This window comes from Conger conger, chromosome 17, assembly GCF_963514075.1.
Source record: "Conger conger chromosome 17, fConCon1.1, whole genome shotgun sequence".
Classification (NCBI taxonomy): domain Eukaryota; kingdom Metazoa; phylum Chordata; class Actinopteri; order Anguilliformes; family Congridae; genus Conger; species Conger conger.
Window position 1 is genome coordinate 38,832,028 of NC_083776.1, and position 21,910 is coordinate 38,853,937.

Consider the following 21,910-nt stretch of genomic DNA (forward strand, 5'->3'; position numbering starts at 1 on the left):
ATTATTGGTTATAAGAGCGGAGTTATAAAAGTGTCCTTTGGATATAACAAGTAAAACCCCTGTTAGAAGGGCATCCTGTGAATATGCAAATTGACACAGGGTCTAAGGCATCCATCCTCTCAGAAAAAGTTTATAAGAGTTTCATGCGACACCTGCCCTTGAGACTTTCAGACACCAGGTTCAGTACCTACCTTGGAGAACCAGTGCCCATGGCTGGCATGACTGATGTTACAGTCGAGAGTAACCACCAAGTAAAGAAACTTACTGTCTATGTTGTTAAAGGTAATTACCCTGCCATCCTAGGTCGAGTTTGGCTAGAGAATTTAAAATTGAATTGGCAAACTGTGAAGATGCTGTTACCAACGGCCCCAGAGTTAGCCACTATTTTGAGGAAACATGATGAGGTCTTCAAAAATGAGCTAGGCAGTATGAAAAACATCACAGTCAAGTTAAGTGTTAAACCAAATGCAAAACCAAAGTTCCTGAAAGCCAGACCAGTGCCCTACGCGATACGTTCAAAAGTTGACGCTGAACTAGACTCTCTGGTCAAAAGCGGTGTTCTGGAACCAGTAGCCATTAGTGAATAGTTCCCGTGCCGAAGAAGAATGGAGAAATTAGGATCTGTGGAGACTTCAAAGTGACCCTGAACCCTGTACTGGCTGCCGAGCAATATCCTCTTCCCCATATTGATGATTTGTTTGCAGGACTCAGTAATGGCCAAAAGTTTAGCAAAATGGATCTAAGCCAGGCCTACTTGCAGATGCATGTCCAAGAAGAGTCAAAAGAGATGCTCACGATAACGACACAAAAGGGTCTGTTCAGATACTGCCGGCTTCCTTTTGGAATCACGTCAGCTCCTGCACATTTCCAACATGCCATGGACCAGATCCTCAGTGGTCTCCCCGGCGTGCAGTGTTACTTAGACGATATCCTCGGCACAGGGGCTACCGATGAGGAACATCTACGTCATTTGGATGCTGTTCTACGGGCTCCGGGTACGTAAAGACAAATGTGATTTCTTCCGGCCATCAGTGGAATATCTGGGGCATGTGATCGACGCCAAGGGGCTGCACACCGCCCCGTCCAAGAGCCGTGCCATAGTGGACGCTCCACCACCACAGGATGTGAGCCAGTTACGTTCTTTTCTGGGATTACTCAACTATTATGGGCGGTTTATACCAAACTTGGCATCCATGCTGAAGCCGTTACACAGCTTACTTTGTAAGGGGAAAGCCTGGAGTTGGGGGGAAGCCTGTCAAGAGGCTTTTCAGAAGGCCAAGGACACCCTGGGAACGTCTGGGGTGCTGACCCATTTTGACCCTTCTCTTCCCATTCAGTTGGCCTGTGATGCATCCCCCTATGGAGTGGGGGCTGTTATTTCCCACATAATGCCAAACGGAGAAGAAAGGCCGATAGCATTTGCATCGCGGACACTGAACAAGGCAGAGGCTAATTATGCGCAGATTGAAAGAGAAGCCCTGAGCATTGTCTATGGGGTTCGTCGTTTTCATCAGTACCTGTATGGAAGACGATTCACCCTTTTTACTGATCACCGGCCCCTGACGACTATCCTGGGGCCACACTCAGGTATATCGTCACTTGCAGCGAGTCGTATGCAGCGGTGGGCTTTGCTATTGTCGGCGCACTCCTACGGTATCAAGTATCGTAAGGCAGATCGACATCGCAATGCAGATGGATTATCCAGGTTGCCCCTTCCTGTTACCACGCCAGAGCCGCGCGGCGCTAGCATTTTCTACTTCAGCCAGGTGGAGGACGCGCCCAAGTAAGGAGAGCCACACGTACTGACCCCGATCTGGCGGTGGTCATGGACATGGTGATGAGGGGCCATTCGGGAAACGGTCTCCCCAGTATTCAGCCATTCCTCTCAAGGCGAACAGAACTATCAGTGCAATCGGGTTGTTTGCTATGGGGGAGGAGGGTGGTCATTCCACAGCCATTACGCAAGACTGTTCTGCAACAACTCCATGCAAGTCACAGTGGAATTGTTCGCATGAAATAATTAGCAAGGAGTTACTTCTGGTGGCCGGGAGTGGATCGGGAGATTGAAAACGCAGCCAAAACCTGCCATTCATGTCAGAAAGTTCAGAACACCCCGCGGTTAGCTCCCTTGCACCCCTGGAAGTTTCCAGAAGAACCATGGCAGCGTGTTCATATTGATTTTGCGGGACCAGTGGAAGGGAGGATGCTCCTGGTAGCTCCTGTAGATGCCCACAGCAAATGGCCCGAGGTGGCAATTATGAAGTCCACTACTACTACCAAAACCATCGAGAAAATAGGGGAAATGTTCAGCCGTTTCGGTTCTCCCCTACAACTGGTGTCCGACAACGGTCCCCAGCTGGTGTCGCGAGAAATGGCCACATTTCTGCAAGAAAATTGGGTACAACACATCAAATCAGCACCATTCCACCCTGCGACTAATGGGTTAGCTGAAAGGTTTGTTCAAACCCTGAAACATGCGCTGAAGGCCTCTCAAGGTCAAGGGACATTTCATCAGCGCTTGCACCGATTCTTGTTAACCTATCGCAGTACTCCCCATGCCACCACAAAGGTCTCTCCGGCGACTCTGATGTTCAAAAGAGACTTGCGGAACAACTTCAACCTGCTGAAGCCAACAACAGTGAAGGACACTGTTCAACGTCAGCAGGAGAAGCAGATCCAGCAAAGGGAGAAACGAGCCAAAGAAAGAGCTTTCTCTTCAGGCCACCATGTGTTGGCAAGGAATTACAGTACTGGGCCACAATGGGTTCACGCGACCATTGTGGCGCACACCGGCCCAGTCTCCTACACTGTCCAGACTGCTGGAGGCCTCACCTGGAAGAGGCATGTCGACCAACTGATACAGACGGCAGCAGCAACACCAGGACTGCCTGCGGTGGAGTGCCCCGAGGAGTCGCCTGTTGACTTCGCCATTAGCCCACCTTCACCACCTGAGGGGGCCTCTGTTCCTGAGGTGCCTGTTTCTGACTCTTCACCAGAGACGGTGGGGGCTGTGCCTCCTTCCCTGGCTGTTCTGCCGTTGCCTTCCAGAGACACTATCGCTGATTTTCCCAGTGTGCGTCGATACCCGATAAGAGAGCATCGACCTCCAAAACGCATGGACTTATAGACTCTGTAGTTACTGACATACCCAAGTTATTGGGGCAGAATAATCCCCCTGGGTATTGTCACGGGAGGAGGTAGTCTACCCTCATCTCGTTGGTTCAGGTGTGATTTATATTTGTTTGAGTTTAAGAAAAATGTTATTTTGAAAGTCCCATGATATTCTTTTGTATCAGCAGCTAGTTTATGCCATTGGAAACACAGTTACTTAGCTGTTCGTCTGATTTTGTTGTTAATGGTTACGGGGGACATTTGTTGTAAGGGGGGAGGAGATGTTATGTTTGTCCTACACTGCTTACCGTAGGACAGGGGCAACGCATGATGGGAACAAGGATGTGTTGTTGTAGGTGGAAACCGAGTTAATAAACCACGTTGAGTTTAGCTCCCTGTTACGAGTGATTATTGGTTATAAGAGCGGAGTTATAAAAGTGTCCTTTGGATATAACAAAACAGGCTTGGATCGTAACAGGTAGACAATGGCTTGCCAAAAGACGCTACATTACATTACATTACATAATTGGCATTTGGCAGACGCTCTTATCCAGAGCGACGTACAACAAAGTGCATACCCATAACCAGGGATAAGTTCGCTGAAAGACCCTAGAGGGAAGTACAATGTCATTGCTACCTGTACAACAAAGATAAGGACGAGGGCCATTTTTTTTTTTTTTTTTTTTGAGAGCAAAGAAACAAACAAACAGAGCAAAAGTGACCAAAGTTAACTATCTAAACACTGCTTACCTAGCCAACTAAAAATACCAATACACAAAGCAAGTCACAGAGACAACAATTAAGGTTCACAGGGAGGTAGGGAGGGATGGGGAGAGGTGCTGCTTGAAGAGGTGTGTCTTCAGCTTGCGCTTGAAGGTGGGGAGAGATTCTACAGTTCTGACCTCAACGGGGAGTTCGTTCCACCACCGTGGAGCCAGAACAGACAGTAGTCGTGAGCGTGATGTGGAGGTTCGGAGAGGGGGAGGTGCCAAGCGGCCTGTGGAGGCTGAACGAAGAGGTCTGGCAGGGGTGTAGGGTCTGATGATTTTTTGTAGATAAGCTGGGGAAGACCCTTTAACTGCTTGGAAGGCTAGCACCAATGTTTTGAATTGGATGCGAGCCATGACAGGCAGCCAGTGGAGGGAAGTAAGCAGGGGGGTGACGTGTGAGTATTTGGGAAGGTTGAAGACCAGACGAGCTGCTGCATTCTGGATGAGTTGGAGGGGTCTGATGGCAGACGCTGGGAGGCCAGCCAAGAGGGAATTGCAGTAGTCCAGGCGGGACAGAACCATCGCTTGGACCAGGAGCTGGGTCGAGTAGGGGGTGAGAAAGGGGCGGATTCTCCGTATGTTGTATAGGAAGAACCTGCATGACCGGGTCACTGCCACAATGTTCTCGGAGAGGGACAGTCTGCTGTCCATCACCACGCCGAGGTTCCTTGCACTGGGTGACGGCGTGAGTGTGGTATCCCCGAGGGAAATGGAGAGATCCAGATGGGGAGAGGTTTTAGCAGGGATGAATATCATTTCAGTCTTGCCTGGGTTGAGCTTTAGATGGTGGTTGTCCATCCAGCTCTGGATGTCCCTCCGGCAAGCAGATATAGGCTGAAACGGCGGGAACGAGACGAAGAGTTGGGTATCGTCCGCGTAGCAGTGGTAGGATAGCCCATGTGCAGTGATCACAGGGCCAAGGGAGCGAGTGTAAAGAGAAAAAAGAAGTGGGCCTAGGACTGAGCCCTGGGGAACTCCTGTGGCGAGGGGCCGAGGTGTCGATACCGAACCAGCCCAGGCAACCTGGAAGGAGCGACCAGAGAGGTAGGACTCAATCCAGTCCAGGGCTGTGCCACAGATGCCCGTTGCTGACAGGGCAGACAGGAGGATGGAGTGATCCACAGTGTCGAAGGCAGCAGAGAGATCTAGAAGAATGAGGACAGAGGAGAGGGAGGCTGCTCGTGCGGCATGGAGAGACTCACTGACGGAGAGGAGCGCAGTCTCTGTCGAGTGGCCCGATCTGAAGCCAGACTGATGGGGGTCTAGCAGGTTGTTGTTAGAAAAGAAAGAAGAAAGTTGAGTAGAAGCGGCTCGTTCAATAGTTTTAGAAAGGAAAGGAAGAAGAGATACCGGGCGGTAGTTCTGGATGATGGAGGGATCCAGAGTAGGCTTTTTTAGCAGTGGAGTGATGTGGGCCCTCTTGGAGGATGCCGGAAAACAGCCGGAAGACAGGGAGGAGTTGACAAGGGAGGTGACAAATGGGAGAATGTCAGGTGTGATAGTTTGGAGAAGAGAAGAGGGGATAGGGTCAAGGGCACAGGTTGTAGGGTGGTGGCAGAGCAGGAGTTGAGAAACATCAGAGTCTGTAAGGGGGGAGAAAGTGGAAAAGGAAGGGATGGGCCTAGAGGGGGGGAAGGGCACAGTGAGGGGGGCGGTGGTTGTAAAGGATCTGCGGATGACTGTGACCTTTTCATCGAAGAAATCAGCAAAGTCATCAGCAGCAAAGGAGGACTGAGGAGGAGGAGGCGGTGCATTGAGGAGAGAGGAGAAAATAGAGAAAAGTTTCCGGGGGTTAGAACCGGAGTTCTGAATTTGTGTTTGAAAGTATTTTGCTTTGGCGGCAGTGACAGCGGAAGCTACAGCGATGCCCTGACGAACAGGAGGCAAATTTCGCAAAGGCAAGACATGAAACTGAGCTTCATATGCAGGTGAAGACAGGTGTAGACAATTAGCTTGAGAGCAGCAAGATAATGGAAATCAGGTGTGGAGGGTTGACAAGTTAACACGGTAATTAGTAATCGTTAGTAATAAACCTATCCTGCCCTAGCATTAATAAATTAGTAAATGATATGCACAAGAAACGTAAGGTAACATGAACACATGATTAGAATGTTAGTATAACCCAATCCTGATCTAGCATTAGTAGATTAGTAAGTAGACAAGGGAAATTGAAACAATTAGGGTGTGAGTGACAGAAAGGGAGAGAGAGAAAGCAGGAATGCAAGATTTGCAGAAAGACATGAAAAAGTGTATGCTAATCAATGACCAGTAGTACAACGAAACATAAATTGTGACATAACAAGTTTGCGAAATATGACAATAAACTAAATAACATGACATGGCAAGACTAACAATTAAATCGTAACAACAACTAAACATGAAACATAACATGACATGAAACGTGACAAAAACAAAATATCACTGTCACATTCAAGGCATGACAATGAAAATAATAGTCATAGAGGAATATGAAAATCCATTTGTTTCAGTCAGTATATACAATTCATTCATTCATTATCCTAACCCGCTTATCCTGAACAGGGTCGCAGGGGGGCTGCAGCCTATCCCAGCATACATTGGGCGAACTGCAGGAATACACCTGGGACAGGTCGCCAGTCCATCGCAGGGCACACACACCATTCACTCACACACTCATACCCACGGGCAATTTAGACTCTCCAATCAGCCTAACCTGCATGTCTTTGGACTGTGGGAGGAAACCCACACGAACACGGTGAGAACATGCAAACTCCACAGAGAGAGGCACTGGCTAACCGGGCGGGATTCGCATCCAGGACCTCCTTTCTGTGAGGCGGCAGTGCTACCCACTGCACCATCCCTGCCGCCCAGTATATATCTCCATATCTTAATGTGAAATACCTCAAATTGTCGCCGGGGTCTTTTACTTACTTAGGCTGCACAAAGCACAGGCCTTTATTTGGGGCAGGCTTGTATTCGAGGCAGGCCTTTATTTCTTATTAGGCTTTTGTTGTAGAATTTTATTCTTAGAAATAAAGTAAAAGGCTACACTTAAAGTGGGCCAACACTGTCCAACACTTCCTGTAACCGTTCATAAATCAATGAGTGTAGGCTAATCAGGAACACCGTTTGGTAAGTCATAGTGTCAGTCTTAACAGACTTAGTTTATTGCAAACATTCTCAAACACAATAAATCACACGCAAGTCCAGCATCCATAAAATAACAACTTGCCAGACACGCCTTCACAAACAATAACAAATTAGCGTAGATAACAGCAAGTTAAGGATCTTTTTTCCTAAAGTGCGTTTTATTGTGAGACATGCGTTTCGTTTGGAGCAGCATACCGGCAGGCTATCAAATATTTTCGCTTTGGTTTGGGATTTAATTTGCTTTTGGACTGTTTGATTCTATTGCTAAATGTTGGGACTGATAGGCACTGAAATCTGGGGAGTATTTGATGGTTCACTGTTAAGTTTTATGTAGTTGAAAGAGTGTCAGGATTTCCACCCGTCTGTTTATTGCGAGCCAAGGCAGCCACTTTCATTCATTCATTGAACGTGCGCTGTGCTGTAAATACATGGAAACCTTATTGCGTAGCCAAGTAGCCTAAATTGAGTTAATTTTTAATTTTGCCTGATTTACTTTTTATTAAATTCGTAGGCTGGAATGAATCACGGCAACAATTGTGTTTAAATGTATACTGCTTCAGCCTTTGGCAAGCTACTCCGAAGGGGGCAGCAAGCGACTGGTAGCTTGGGAGCAACGTGTTGGAGACCCATGGTGTAGGACAATGACTTTTCATTGGCAACAGAATTAAACCAACCAACAATATAAAATATTAAGCAGAGCTCTTTTATTTCATTGAGTTAAATCGAAACAATGTCTCATGGACTGATAGCCCTACTGGTAGGCAATATTACCCCAGCTTGTATTTGGGGGCCGGCCTTTATTTGTCCGAATCGACCACGCCCCCGGCTATTATCTGAGGCCCGGCTTCAAATAGAATCCCGGACACAATTTGAGGATTTATGGTATACACATGTATTTCTTAACACTTAAATAGGTCTTAATATCAAAATCAATGGAAAAAATATGAACCAGCAAATTTTAATCTTTACCATTAATTTATGATCGAGGAAGGTAATGTATGTATGGAAAAGATCCTTTTGAATGTTAAGTCATTTTGCCATTAGATGATTTTTCACATAGGAAATTAGCTGATAATTGTTGAACTATTGCTTTAAGGCTCCATCTTCAAAATACTAGTGCAGTTCTGGGTACATTTATTTCATAATTGATTTAGAGTATATGTGTAATGTCTATGTGAGCCCACACAACATATTAATGTGGGTCCCACTGCTAAATCATACCATCCTCATATAATAATGTTATAATGATGATAGACATAATAATAATAAAAATCAAGAAAATTGTATTTCCAATTGTATTGTACTTTTCAAGAAACCAAATACTTTACAAAATCTGGGGGGGAAAGGACAATTACTAGGGTGACTAACAATTCAATTCTGATTATTTTTATTTATTCTGTATTTACACAGGGAGGACTCATTGAGACGTGTCTCATTTTCAAGAGTTCCCTGTTAAGAAAAATCAGTAGAAGCCATACAATATGACACGAATTACATTTTAAATGAAACTAGACATTTTACAATAGAAACAAATACAATTTAAAAATGAAATCAATCAAATCACAGATTCTACAAAATGTACAAATCTTCTCTGCTGTGATAGTCTCTCTTATTGTACACTTGTCTGGACATTTTCATGGTTGCTGCCATGGTTAGCTCAGATATACACTATGTACTTATGTAATTTGGCAGTGATTACCTCTTTTAATTTCTTTTACAGAGCATTAATTAACTCCTACGTTCCTCTGGAAATAATCTATTTGGTTGTTGATTCAAAGGGAATATTTGATTGAATCCTCAGCAGCCTGCCCAGTGGTACATGTTGTTTGAAGTAGACCACCATAGTTACAGTATCCATAGCAGGTATTAATGAATTGTGTGTTGGAAGCCTTGTCAGTGTATAGGTCAAGATAATGTTCTTGGTGCTTCCTGTCTGTGAATTTCCTGTCTTTTTTGGCTTTTGCCAATCATCTCTTCTTTAAAACATAGTTTTTGGGTTGAATATAATAAGGGTGCCTAAGACTTCTGCACAGTACTATCCATCCATCCATCCATCATCACCCGCTTATCCGGAGTCGGGTCGCGGGGGCAGTAGGCAAAGCCGGGTATTCCAGGCGTCCCTCTCCCCAGCAACGCATTCTAGCTCCTCCTGGGTGATCCCGAGGCGTTCCCTGGCCAGGAGAGATATATAATCTCTCCAGCGGGCTCTGGGTCTCCCTCGGGGTCTCCGCCCAGTTGGACGAGCCCGGAAAACCTCCAAAGGGAGGCGCCCGGGAGGCATCCTGATCAGATGCCCGAACCACCTCAATTGGCTCCTTTCGACGCGAAGGAGCAGCGGCTCTACTCCGAGCTCCCTCCGGATGTCCGAGCTCCTCACCCTATCTCTAAGGCTGAGCCCGGCCACCCTACGGAGGAAGCTCATTTTGGCCGCTTGTATACGCGATCTCGTTCTTTCGGTCACTACCCAAAGCTCGTGACCATAGGTGAGGGTTGGGATGTAGATCGACCAGTAAATCGAGAGCTTCGCCTTCTGGCTCAGCTCCTTCTTCACCACAACGGTCCGGTGCAATGCCCGCATTACTGCTGACGCTGCACCGATCCGCCTGTCGATCTCACGCTCCCTTCTACCCTCACTCTTGAACAAGACCCCGAGATACTTGAACTCCTTCACTTGGGGCAAAGACTCGTTCCCAACCCGGAGGGAGCAATCCACCGTTTTCCGGCAGAGAACCATGGCCTCGGACTTGGAGGTGCTGACTCTCATCCCGGCCGCTTCACACTCGGCTGCAAACCGCTCCAGTGCGTGCTGAAGGTCACGGTCCGATGAAGCCAGCAGAACCACATCATCCGCAAAAAGCAGAGATGCGATTCTGAGGTCACCAAACCGGACACTCACCTCGGCTGCGCCTTGAGATCCTGTCCATGAATACCACAAACAGGACCGGTGACAAGGGGCAACCTTGGCGGAGTCCAACACCCACCGGAAACGTGCTTGACTTTGTGCCGAGAATGCGGACACAGCTCTCACTTTGGTTATACAGGGACCTGATGGCTCGTAACAACGGCCCCGGTACCCCATACTCCCGCAGTACACCCCACACGGTTCCCCGGGGGACACGGTCGAAAGCCTTCTCCAAGTCCACAAAGCACATGTGGACTGGATGGGCAAACTCCCATGACCCCGCCAGCAACCCTGCCAAGGTAAAGAGCTGGTCCACTGTTCCACGGCCAGGACGGAAGCCACATTGCTCCTCCTGAATCCGAGGTTCGACCGTCGGTCGGAGCCTCCTTTCCAGTACCCTAGAGTAAGCTTTCCCAGGGAGGCTGAGGAGTGTGATACCCCGGTAATTGGAGCACACCCTCCGGTCCCCCTTCTTGAAAATGGGGACCACCACCCCGGTCTGCCACTCTACAGGTACTGTCCCCGACCTCCACGCGACACTGAAGAGGCGTGTCAGCCAAGACAGCCCAACAATGTCCAGAGCCTTCAGCATCTCAGGGCGAATCTCATCTACACCCGGCGACTTGCCACTGAGGAGCTTTTTGACTACCAGGGATATAGGTGCAGATTCCCCCGAGTCTTCAGGCTCTGCCTCTTCCACAGAGGACGTGTTGTTCGGGTTCAGGAGCTCCTCGAAGTGCTCTTTCCACCGCCTGACAATATCCCCAGTCCGGTTCAGCAGTTCTCCTCCCCTGCTGAAAACAGCCTGAGACAAGCCCTGCTTTCCCTTTCTGAGTCGTCTGATGGTTTGCCAGAACTTCCTCGAGGCCAACCGAAAGTCCTTCTCCATAGCCTCCCCGAACTCCTGCCATACCCGGGTTTTTGCTTCAGCGACTGCCGAAGCTGCAGCCCTTCTGGCCACCCGGTACCTGTCTGCTGCTTCAGGGAACCCCCGGGCCAGCCAAGCCCGAAAGGCCTCCTTCTTCAGCTTGACGGCCTCCCTCACCGCTGGTGTCCACCAGCGGGTTCTTGGGTTGCCGCCCCGACAGGCACCAATGACCTTCTGGCCACAGCTCCTGCTTGCCGCCTCTGCAATGGAGGCTTTGAACATGGCCCACTCGGACTCCATGTCCCCAGCTTCCCCCGGGATGTGTGAGAAGTTCTTCCGGAGGTGGGAGTTGAAGACCTCGTGAACAGGGGCCTCCACCAGACGTTCCCAGTTCACCCTCACTACACGTTTGGGTTTACCAGGTCTGTCCGGCAGCCTCCCCGGCCACTTGATCCAACTCACCACCAGGTGGTGATCAGTTGACAGCTCTGCTCCTCTCTTCACCCGAGTGTCCAAGACATACGGCCGCAGGTCTGATGATACGACCACAAAGTCGATCATCGATCTTTGGCCTAAGGTGCTCTGGTACCAAGTACACTTATGAGCTACCCTATGCTCGAACATGGTGTTTGTTATCGACAATCCATGACCAGCACAGAAGTCCAATAACAAAACACCGCTTGGGTTCAGATCAGGCAGGCCGTTCCTCCCAATCACCCCCCTCCAGGTTTCTCCGTCATTGCCCACGTGAGCGTTGAAGTCGCCCAGCAGAACTATGGAGTCTCCGGGTGGCACCCTTTCCAGGATGCCGCCCAGTGACTCCAAGAAGGCCGGATACTCTGAACTGCCATTTGGTGCATAAGCACAAATGACAGTCAGAGCCTTCCCCCCAGCGACACGTAGTCGCAGAGAGGCGACCCTCTCGTTCCCCGGGTGGAACTCCAACACAGTGGCGCTCAGCCGGTGGCTTGTGAGTATCCCCACACCCGCCCGGCGCCTCTCACCTTGAGCAACTCCAGAAAAGAACAGAGTCCAGCCCCTCTCCAGGAGTTTGGTTCCGGAACCAGTGCTGTGCGTGGAGGTGAGCCCAACTATATCTGGTTGGTACCGCTCCGCCTCAAGCACTAGCTCCGGTTCCTTCTCCACCAGAGAGGTGACGTTCCGTTCTGCGACGCCGAGGATCAGCATGCCCAGATCCCCGCCTTTGCCCACTGCCCGTTGGACAAAGCACCCGACTCCGATGCCGACCCCTGCAGGTGGTGAGCCCACAGGGCGGCGACCCCACGTGACCAGTTCGGGCTGTGCCCGGCCGGGCCCCATGGGATAAGGCCCGGCCACCAGACGCTCGCCGACGAGCTCCCCTCCCGGGTCTGGCTCCAGCAGGGGGCCCCGGTTTCCCTTTTCCGGGCGAGGTAACTAGGTCTTTGTGTGGCCGTATCATGGGAGTCTTTGAATCGCTCTTAGTCCGGCCCCTCCACCGGGACCAATTTGCCTTGGGAGACCCTACTGGGGGCTAACAGTGCCCCCGACAACCTAGCTCCCAGGATCACCGGGACACACAAACCCCTCCACCACGTTAAGGTGGCGATTCCTCGGAGGGGCACAGTACTATATATACTATATAATACTAATGAATGGAATAATAAAATAACAAACCATGATTTAATTTCTGTGCACAATACGAATGGCTGAGACCGCTCGTGAAGTTTGTTCGACTCCTACAAAAAAACTGACATCTGAAAAGTTTGATAAATCCCACATTATTTGTGGAAATGCATTTCTGATGGATTCACGGTGAATTTTGTTCAGCTCACGTTTGATAAATGAGGCCCAACGGACGCTGTACAATAATACTTGTATTGCTCCAATCCAATAATGTCAGTCACGATGGATTCGCCCAGGGATGTAATTCCTGCACGGGTCACCCGATATGGGTCTAAATATCCTAAAAAAAAAAGTGACATTTTGCTCTTCAACTAACTTCAATAGTTGATACAATAATCACTTTGGGGGCTGATACAGACTCTTCCTTGTAAATGTGCTGACAGCATTTTATTTATCGTCTATTTTTCCACCATACAGGGACAGCACGGTTTATTCAGATACAAGAGCCTCTTCATTGGGCCTAAATTACAGCTGATTCACCATAAGGTTCATTTCAAAAGGAAGAGGGAAAAGGAATGTGATTGGCACAGGAGGGACTAGGGGTACAGTCAAGGAATGGGGACCAGGACAAGAAGAGAGGCCGGTACAGAGACGACGAGATACAACTTAGTATAGGCTTAGGAAAAGAAGCTAGAGAGGATCAGCAATGGTATGTATGGGGGACAGCACACAGCACTAATATTATAGATTCTGTCATGACTATTGACATTTAAAGTGCAATTAGATAGTATGGTGACAGAGAAATACATTTTATAGAATCCAGAAGAAAGTTTTAAGAATATACGTACAAAAAGATTTTGCAGAAGGCAGAAGGACTTCACGGTAATGACCCACCTGTCAGTCTGGCCTTCATATGAAATAGGAGTATATGAAGCAGTTATGACTTGTAGCAAAGTTTTATTTATTCATTTATGGAGTCTATTGAGTGTAAAAAAAAAAACCCTCACACACACACACACACACACACACCTCTATGCAGGAAATGTGCACACACTTTTTACTGTTCCACATTCCTGAACGATACATTATTTTGATGTTCATGTTTATGAGCAGTTTAAGTTAAGCAACTTTCACTTCACGGTTTATGGTTTAATGGACTGGAAAAAAATATAAATGACACACAATAATGATGGCACAACACAAGTCAGCATGATGCCATTAGGGAAATTTTATGTGCAGTAGTTTTAATTTTCCACATTTTGTGCAAAATTATACCTCTTGAATTGGCATTGTCTAATACAGTGGCTTCATACACAGATATTATTGGGCTGTTTGGCAGTCTTAAAATATTCATGAAGCACTTAAATACAGCATGGTTCAGAAACTTTCAACACAGATTTCCTGAAGTTATTTATTCACAGAGTACTGTCGAGCAGTATTCATTTTCAGATTGATATTTTCACTTCACAAGTAAACATTTAAATTAAAATGGTTAAATCTCCTTCATTTCAAACCTGATGAAATGAAATGAAATACAAATGTGACTTGACACGGCACAGGGTGTACCAACACACAGTTCTCAACTTTACTGAATGCTGTCATATAACTGTCAGATTCAATTTTGGTCAGAAATGAGAAGCACAGGTGTGGAATCTTGAAATACTTGTCTGTCATTCAGCTATAGATCCATTGTGTGTCGCAATGTACAAACATATTTTCTTTGTTGGTGGAACAGCCATAGTCCACACAAATGAATGCAAATTAAGGGGTGAAGATGTCCTTATTGTCACAGCCTATTGTCACTTGCTGCAATAAGAGTATAGAAAGGTCAAATTCTATTTGGTTCTCCACAAAACTATTGGGTTTTGTATTTGGATTATGTACCCGACCATCAGCAACATGCAGATAAAACGTGGCTATTTATCTAAACTGAAGAAGTAGGCTAATAGATCCGCTTCGATATGCTAGACAATTGCGTTGTGGTTTCTGTTCTGTTCACTTTCATAAAGCTAAATAACTGCGCTAGGTAAAACCTAGGAGAAACTGAGTATAGCCTACACAAGAAAAGCAGCTACTCATTAACTGGGTCCTGTTTCTGTATGACAACTGTTAGGTCTGTGCCTTTTTCCCATAGTTTTTTCCTCTTTCTATGTGTTCCTTTCATTTTACTCTGTGCTCCCCAGTTCCTGTGTTTTTTCTATTTTCTTTGCGCTTTGTGTGTTTTGTCCCCTGTCCCTCTCCCTAGTCTGGTTAGTCTGTTCTGTCATTCATTCCTTTCGCCTGTTCTCTCCCTATTCAGTGTCTCCGCCTCCTGTTTGTTTGTTAGTGTTGTATTTACGCCTGTCCATTTTCAGTTCTCATGGCTAGTTCGTCTTATTCTGTTCCCTACCCCGGTTCTAGCTTCCTCTTCCCTGTGCATTTGCCCCTGTATTCTGTCTGGTTTGCTCTGTTTTTTGTATTTTTCTGTTTTTGATCACTGCCTGGTTTTTGGACGATGTTTTGTATTTTTGTATATCTACCTTTACTTGTCTGTCTGTCTTGGTTTTAGTTTTTGCCTGTTTTCCCGATTACACTCTTATTGTCTATTGCCTGGTTTTGTCATTAAAGCCTGCCTTATTCACATTATCCCTGAGTCTGTTCCCTCTGTCCGGTTCATCATCATCTCACAACAACATAATGAACCTGGTCACTATTCAAACTAAGTCTGAGCAAGCCAGAGAGTAGGGGAGACTTTATAATGGACATGGACAACCAGTTCTGTACAGGCAAATTGGTCAGTTGGATCAGAATAAGATTTTTGAAAGAAAAAGGTAACAGTTTTACTGTTCTATAAAAAATTGTGTTTGGGAGTGAGAATAGTCTTCAGAGTAGTCAGCAGTGCCTTTGTGAGAATAGTCTCCAGTGTCCACTGGTGACTTCTGTCTCAAAACCACTGGAGACTATTCTGCCAGGACCACTGGAAACAATTTGCCGCCTCCTGGCCCGAATTTGATCAAAGATCAACGCCTTCTCTTTCATAAAGCAGTCCACATCACCCATAATCGGGGCGTCCGAGCGGATGAGAGGATCTGCCCGGGTGAGTGCCTTCCCGGTGAGTAAGGACAGGATAAAGGCTACCTGTGAGTCGTTGGTAGACAAATCAGGATGGCTGTGCTTTAAAAAATATGAGGTATTGGGACCGAAAACCCGACATTTTCCAACCTCCCCTTCATAGCGGAGAGGGGGTTGAAGTTTGGGTTCCCTGTTGGTGACAGGAGTGCTTTGGATGGGGGGTGTATTGTGTAACTGCACCAGAGGGGAGTCCTCCTGGCGGCGCAGTTGCTCTACCAACAAGCCCTGTTGGGCCATTTTATTCTATTGTTGAGCCTGAAGGGCTCGAATTCCCCCTTCATGGACAGTCAGAGCGGCTTGCTGCGTGACCAAAAACTTGGTCGAACAGACTAGAATGGAATTCCCAAAAATAGGTCTTATAATGAGTGTTGTTTTAGCAAATAAACTAAAAAAGGGAAAACAAAACTCCCCGGCATTTTGGCAACAGAAAATTGGAACCTCACCAGCTTACCTTCTGATGAAGAGACAGCTCTGGACACGTCTTGATCTGCTGCAGCCTACCTCTATGGAAACATCAGCCCATGAAAAACAGCATGAACAAGTCAATCAGCGGGCCAAGCGGTCTAAAGACAGACAGTTTTCTATCCTGACCCAGTCCTAGCATGTAACTACACCACCAAGGAGAAGTGGACCGTTGCCACAGTCCTCCAGAAGACTGGGCCCGTTTCCTACCACATTCACACCAGAGAAAATCAAACAGGGCGTAGGCACGTGGACCAGTTGTTGCCCAGAGAGACTGCATTGACCATCCCCACATCCGATGCACCGGACTTCACGTTCACCAGCGAGCTGACTCCACATCTGAGCATGTCAGCACCAGCATCAACCACGCCATCGCCGCCTGCATTGGAGCCGGCACCGGCAGATCCTCCGGTGGTCGATCCAGAACCCGAGCCAGCTCCTGCGCTGAGGCACAACCCCCCAAGAGACAGAAAACCTCCTGAGCGTTATAAGTAGCCAAGTGCTAACCCTGGGAACAAGGGACAAAATAATCCCCTTTGGGTTAAGCGGGATGTTGAGGCAGTCTACCCTCTCTCCCTAGTTTATGTTTAATGTTGATTAAGCTAATGTGGACATTATCATTTGAAGCGGGAAGGAAATATGTTATGTCTTGAATTGCATACATTATTAACTTGAGTGATGCTAGTCTGTAATATGCAACTTCTCAGTAAACTATTTCTCTGCCTCGGTTCTTTTGGAAGTAGTAGATGTCTAAAAAGAGTATAGATATAACACTATTCTCTAACACCACTGGAGGGTATTCTTCTAAAGCCATTGGACACTATTCTCATAAAGCCACCGCAGACTATTCTCCCAGAACCACTTGTGATTATTCTGTTCAAGCCAATGGAGACTACTCTCACAAAGCCACTGGTGGCTACTCTCACAATGTTACTGGAGACTAGTCTCAGAAAGCCACTGGAGACTATTCACTGAAAGCTACCAGTGAATATTCTCTCAAAGCGACTGGAGACTGTTCTCACAAAGCCACTGGTAGCTACTCTGACAAAGCTACTGGAGACTATTTGCAGAACACCACTGGAGGCTATACTGCCAAGGCCACTGGAGACTATTCGCAGAACACCACTGGAGGCTATACTGCCAAGGCCACTGGAGACTATTCTCTCAAATCCACTGGAGGCTGTTCTCTCAGAGCCACTGGAGGCTGTTCTCTCAGAGCCACTGGAGGCTGTTCTCTCAGAGCCACTGGAGGCTGTTCTCTCAGAGCCACTGGAGGCTGTTCTCTCAGAGCCACTGGAGGCTGTTCTCTCAGAGCCACTGGAGGCTGTTCTCTCAGAGCCACTGGAGGCTGTTCTCTCAGAGCCACTGGAGGCTGTTCTCTCAGAGCCACTGGAGCCACTGGCCATGAAGTTAAATGCAGGGCACTCAAAGCGGGGGCCCTCCTCCTCATCAGCACCCTGAGAGCTGGATGATGTGGTGTGGGTTGGTCTTCGGCAGACTGGATAATGGTCAGCCCCAAGGGGCTACAGCAGGCAGGTCTCCTGCAGAATGTGGATCAGAAAGTGTCACTTTATATGAGCACTTGCTCCGTGAGTGCAGTAATCACATTAATGGGAAGGGTGCATGAGCAGTCGAATGAGGACAGATCTTTCAAAGTTTAAAAAATACATTGTAGACCTCAGTATCAGATTGGTCTGTAGGAAGGCTTCATGAACACAATGTTTTTTAAGGTTATTTTGAGACAATGTTTGTGACATTATTTAATTTAAGTTAAATTTAATAAATAGCTATATCATTAGGTGAATGATACAGCTATTTAAAAAATAATAAATGAAAAAAATGTCCAAAAGTACTACTTCATTGTACTTAATACACTTAGAGCAGCCAACTGAACACATAATATGTACAGTTAGTACATTATTAGTGTCTAATAATAGTATCCTTTGTACATTTTAAAAACTATGCTTGAAGTAGAATATGTTTTTGCCTGGGTATGGTGCATGTAGAGGATTTCATAAAGGGAAGAACAGCCATTTTAAAATCAAGTAGATGTGCCTGTCTTTATGTCCCTGTGAAGTATTCAACTAAAAAGCAGATATATTTGCCATTGATTCCAGGTCCTTAACCACCTGACCACTCAGAAGACTCTCGGAGAATGCAGCAGTAAAGCTGGCTGATTTATGGTTTCTATGTCTAGGCAGTAGAACAGAGTTTGGGTTTGGTTGTCCATAGTGTCCGTAACTAACTTTCTAATACTTTACTACTTTTATAATACTTTCATTTAAAAAGGGTGTCTTGTCTCATGGGTGAGGTCAAATATTCCAAGAAAGACGTTGTTCTTATAAGATAATAAAGTGAAGGTCAAATGACTGAACAAACATTATTTTCCTGTGTTTTGTGCAATGGGGCACTTCTGCCACATGATGGCACTGTGGAATAAATTAAATGCCTGTTTTGAAATATCCATGTCCTGCCCTGAACAAATGTATGCCTTTTTAGACATTGGAAATGTACTATATATAATATATTAATCTAACATGAAGTTAACTTTGATGTGGGGCTAAAGTCCTCCAATATTGATTTCATAGAGTAACCAATTTTATATAATTTTTCATTAGTGATTATTAAGTAATTAGTGAGTACTACTCATATTCAAGTAAGGCAAATAAGGCAGAAATATATTTATAAGGATTGAACATTGAATGCCCAAAGGGCAGCTACTTTATGAAGAAGACACATGTGTGATGGGGGTTGGAGGTTTGGCTGTTTTTTCAACTCTTTATTTTAACACTGGTGCACTTCTGTGAGATGTAATTTTTCTGGAACTGACGCAGAAACATCTTTCCATGCAAATTGCCTTCAGAATGCAAGCCACTGTGGAATAACTGGTAACCAAGGGCTGAAATAACTATTCTGGATACAGAGCCAACACTGCTCTGCTCCAAGCTGGGAGCAGCATATTCAGCTTGCATTTTTCAAACAGGTACCCAGGAGTCTCACACAGCCACCGTGGACCCCAGCAGAATTACTTATGGTCCCTTCTCATTGTGTGTATAATGGTGGTATTATTAGCTGAGTAGACACACCTAACCAGGGCACTTTCATGACTTATTTAAGATTTCTCCATATTTACTGCTGGATATTTCCCCTAGAACTGGAGGCTGACGCTTGCTACAGAATATAGAATCCTTTGTCTGATTGATGTGTACACCACTCTGATCGCACATTCAGTCTGTGATTAAAATATTATATCAGCATCACATGCTGGCGTAGTGGTTAGCATGGTTGCTTCTCAGGGAGGTACTCCAGGCTGTCCCTTGACCATAATTTAAAAAATAGGTTTGCTTTATATAGTTTAGAGTATTGCTGACTACATATAATATCCTAAATATTCATTTCATAAACTTTACTTATTGACTAATGTTAAGGTTTACAGATAGGTAAGTTTAATTAATATTTAGCCAGTTAAATTTAATTAAAGCAAATTATTTTATTGTTTTTTTGGTTGTTGTTGAATTAGCCAAGCAGGATGATTACCGCATAAACATTCTTAAGCCCGTCGTCAAATTGGCAACAGCCATCTCTAGACTTAAAACCCATCAGATCCTGTGGTCTGAACTGGACAGGTGGGTCCATAAGAGCACATCCAAAGATATCAATGAGTCTGAAATATTCTGCAAGGAGGAAGGATTCAAAATCCCTCCACCTGTTCTCTAACCTTATCACAAATTATAGGAAAAGACTCATGGCTGTCATCTTTGCTGGGGCAGTCCAGGTATCCAATAAAAGGTACATTGGCGAGGTGCAAAAAGCAAGGTGACCCTGCCAGGGTTTGAAGGCCCTGCAGACTAATCCTGACATTTCACTGCTAATTATGCCCAGAATATACATGTGTTACAGATGTGTGGAGTGGCCTTGCTGACAGTCTGGTATAGGTTAACACCTTTAATCCTGTGGCTGGCTGCACTGCTGTTCTGAAGTGTATGACCTGCTGAGAAGTTTAGAACAGCTCTGCACACTCAAGTTGCAATATTTTGCATTAGCCTTCTACCACAAGCAACATCCAAGTTAATAATCTTTAGGTTTGCCTTCTGAGATCTGAGCTAATCGCAGGGATAAAGGGGGATTTGGAACCTGGAACATCACCAGGAGCGAATGACTGAGTTACAGAGTGTCTCCGTGAGCAACACAAACTGAGAGATATAGACAGTAATTCAAAGCCAAGATGAGAACAGCATATAACATGTGGCTATATATAAAGTCAGCTTAAATTGTGTGGGTGGGAGTTTTTCGCATAGTTCTTTTAAATTAACCAAACCCTGTTATTTTGTTCTTTCGACTTCAAAGAGGACTCTCTGGTTCACTTGATGAGATCTCAGACCACCACAGCTCCTTTACAACTCTGACCTCACTGTTGTAACACTGGATTATTGGCGGGGTTAAGTGTTAAACAAGTACGTCAAAAAAGATTCAAATTCATTGAGATTTTATATGCATTGAGAAAATATAAATAAAAATAGATAGGCGTGAGGGGAATTTTAATCTTTTTGTTACACAAGCCGTTAATGTGTACTTATCTATAGGGAGTTTTTCCTTGCCACTGTTGCCCTAGGCGTACTCTTGAGGAACAGTTTCTCTGTTAAGAGTCTCGGTTCGAATCCCGCTCGGCCGTGGCCTCCCCGTGTCTGTGTGGGTCGCCTCTGGGTACTCCGGTGTCCTCCCACAGTCCAAAGACATGCAGGTTAGGCTGATTGGAGGGTCTAAATTGCCCATAGGTATGAGTGTTTGTGTGAATGGTGTGTGTGCCCTGCAATGGACTGGCGACCTGTCCAGGGTGTATTCCTGCCTTTCGTCCCAATGTATGCTGGGATAGGCTCCACCCCCCCCGCGACCCTGTTCAGGATAAGCAGGTTAAGATAATGGATGGATGAATGATTGATTGATTATCTCAACCCCTTATTATGGGTCATTTTCTTCAGGATGGCCTCTGCAAATGAGTTTATCATTTGCTTATGTTATATTTTGAGGAAGCTGATTCAAGCAGGCCACACAATCCCTAAACATCATCAGCAGCCGTTTGCGTTTCGTTTCAGTCAAGTCTCCCCAGACATCACTGCGACTGCATGGAATCAATGGACCTTATTTATCAAGCCTGAGCCAAACAAAATTCAGCGTGAATCCTTTGGAAATGAATTTCCACAAATAGTGTGGGATTAATCAAAGTTTTCGGACGTCAGTTTTTTCATTCAAACTTCACGAGTCTCAGCTGTTCATATTGTGCACGGAAATGAAAGAGCACAGTTGTGAAACAGTTGTTTTATTATTCCATTAATTAATATTTTATTAATAGATATATATACATATATACATACATGAATATTGTATTAATATACAGTACTGTGCAAAAGTCCTAGGCACCTGTATAACATTCTGTATGGATAAGACTCTTTAAAAAATAATTCAATGAAAGGTCATAAATAAATGTACGATACATTTTAGTAATTTGCCAGAATAGTTAAAAACTGAATTAAATCAATATTTTTTTGTGACCCCCATTCAGCGTTAAAACTGCATCACTTCTCTGAGATAGCCAACACTGTCCTACAGTTCTATAAGACAATCAGCAGGGAGGCTGTTCCAAGCATGTTGGAGAACTTGCCACAGTTCTTCTGCAGACTTTGATTGGTTCCTTGCTTCTGATCACAGACAGCCTTGATCAGATTTTTATGTCAAAAGTAGTCAATTGCTTTTTAAAATTAAATACTCAAACCAGTTTTTCATGATTAACTATGCTTTAAACTGTATACACTTGTCTATAAACACTTAATATTTCATGATATGATATGCATACTTACATAAGCAGATATTTTTTTTTATTAAAATGGAAGTGTTATGGGGGGGGGGGGGGTTGTGTGTGCATTGTTTTGTTATTTAAATATCTTGGTACATACT

At 45.7% G+C, this 21,910-nt stretch overlaps 1 pseudogene; it reads left to right on the plus strand.

The window, feature by feature from the left end:
* The first annotated feature begins 428 nt into the window (after nt 1-428).
* LOC133116329 (uncharacterized protein K02A2.6-like) lies at nt 429-16,440 on the plus strand (annotated as a pseudogene).
* The last annotated feature ends 5,470 nt before the right edge of the window (nt 16,441-21,910 follow it).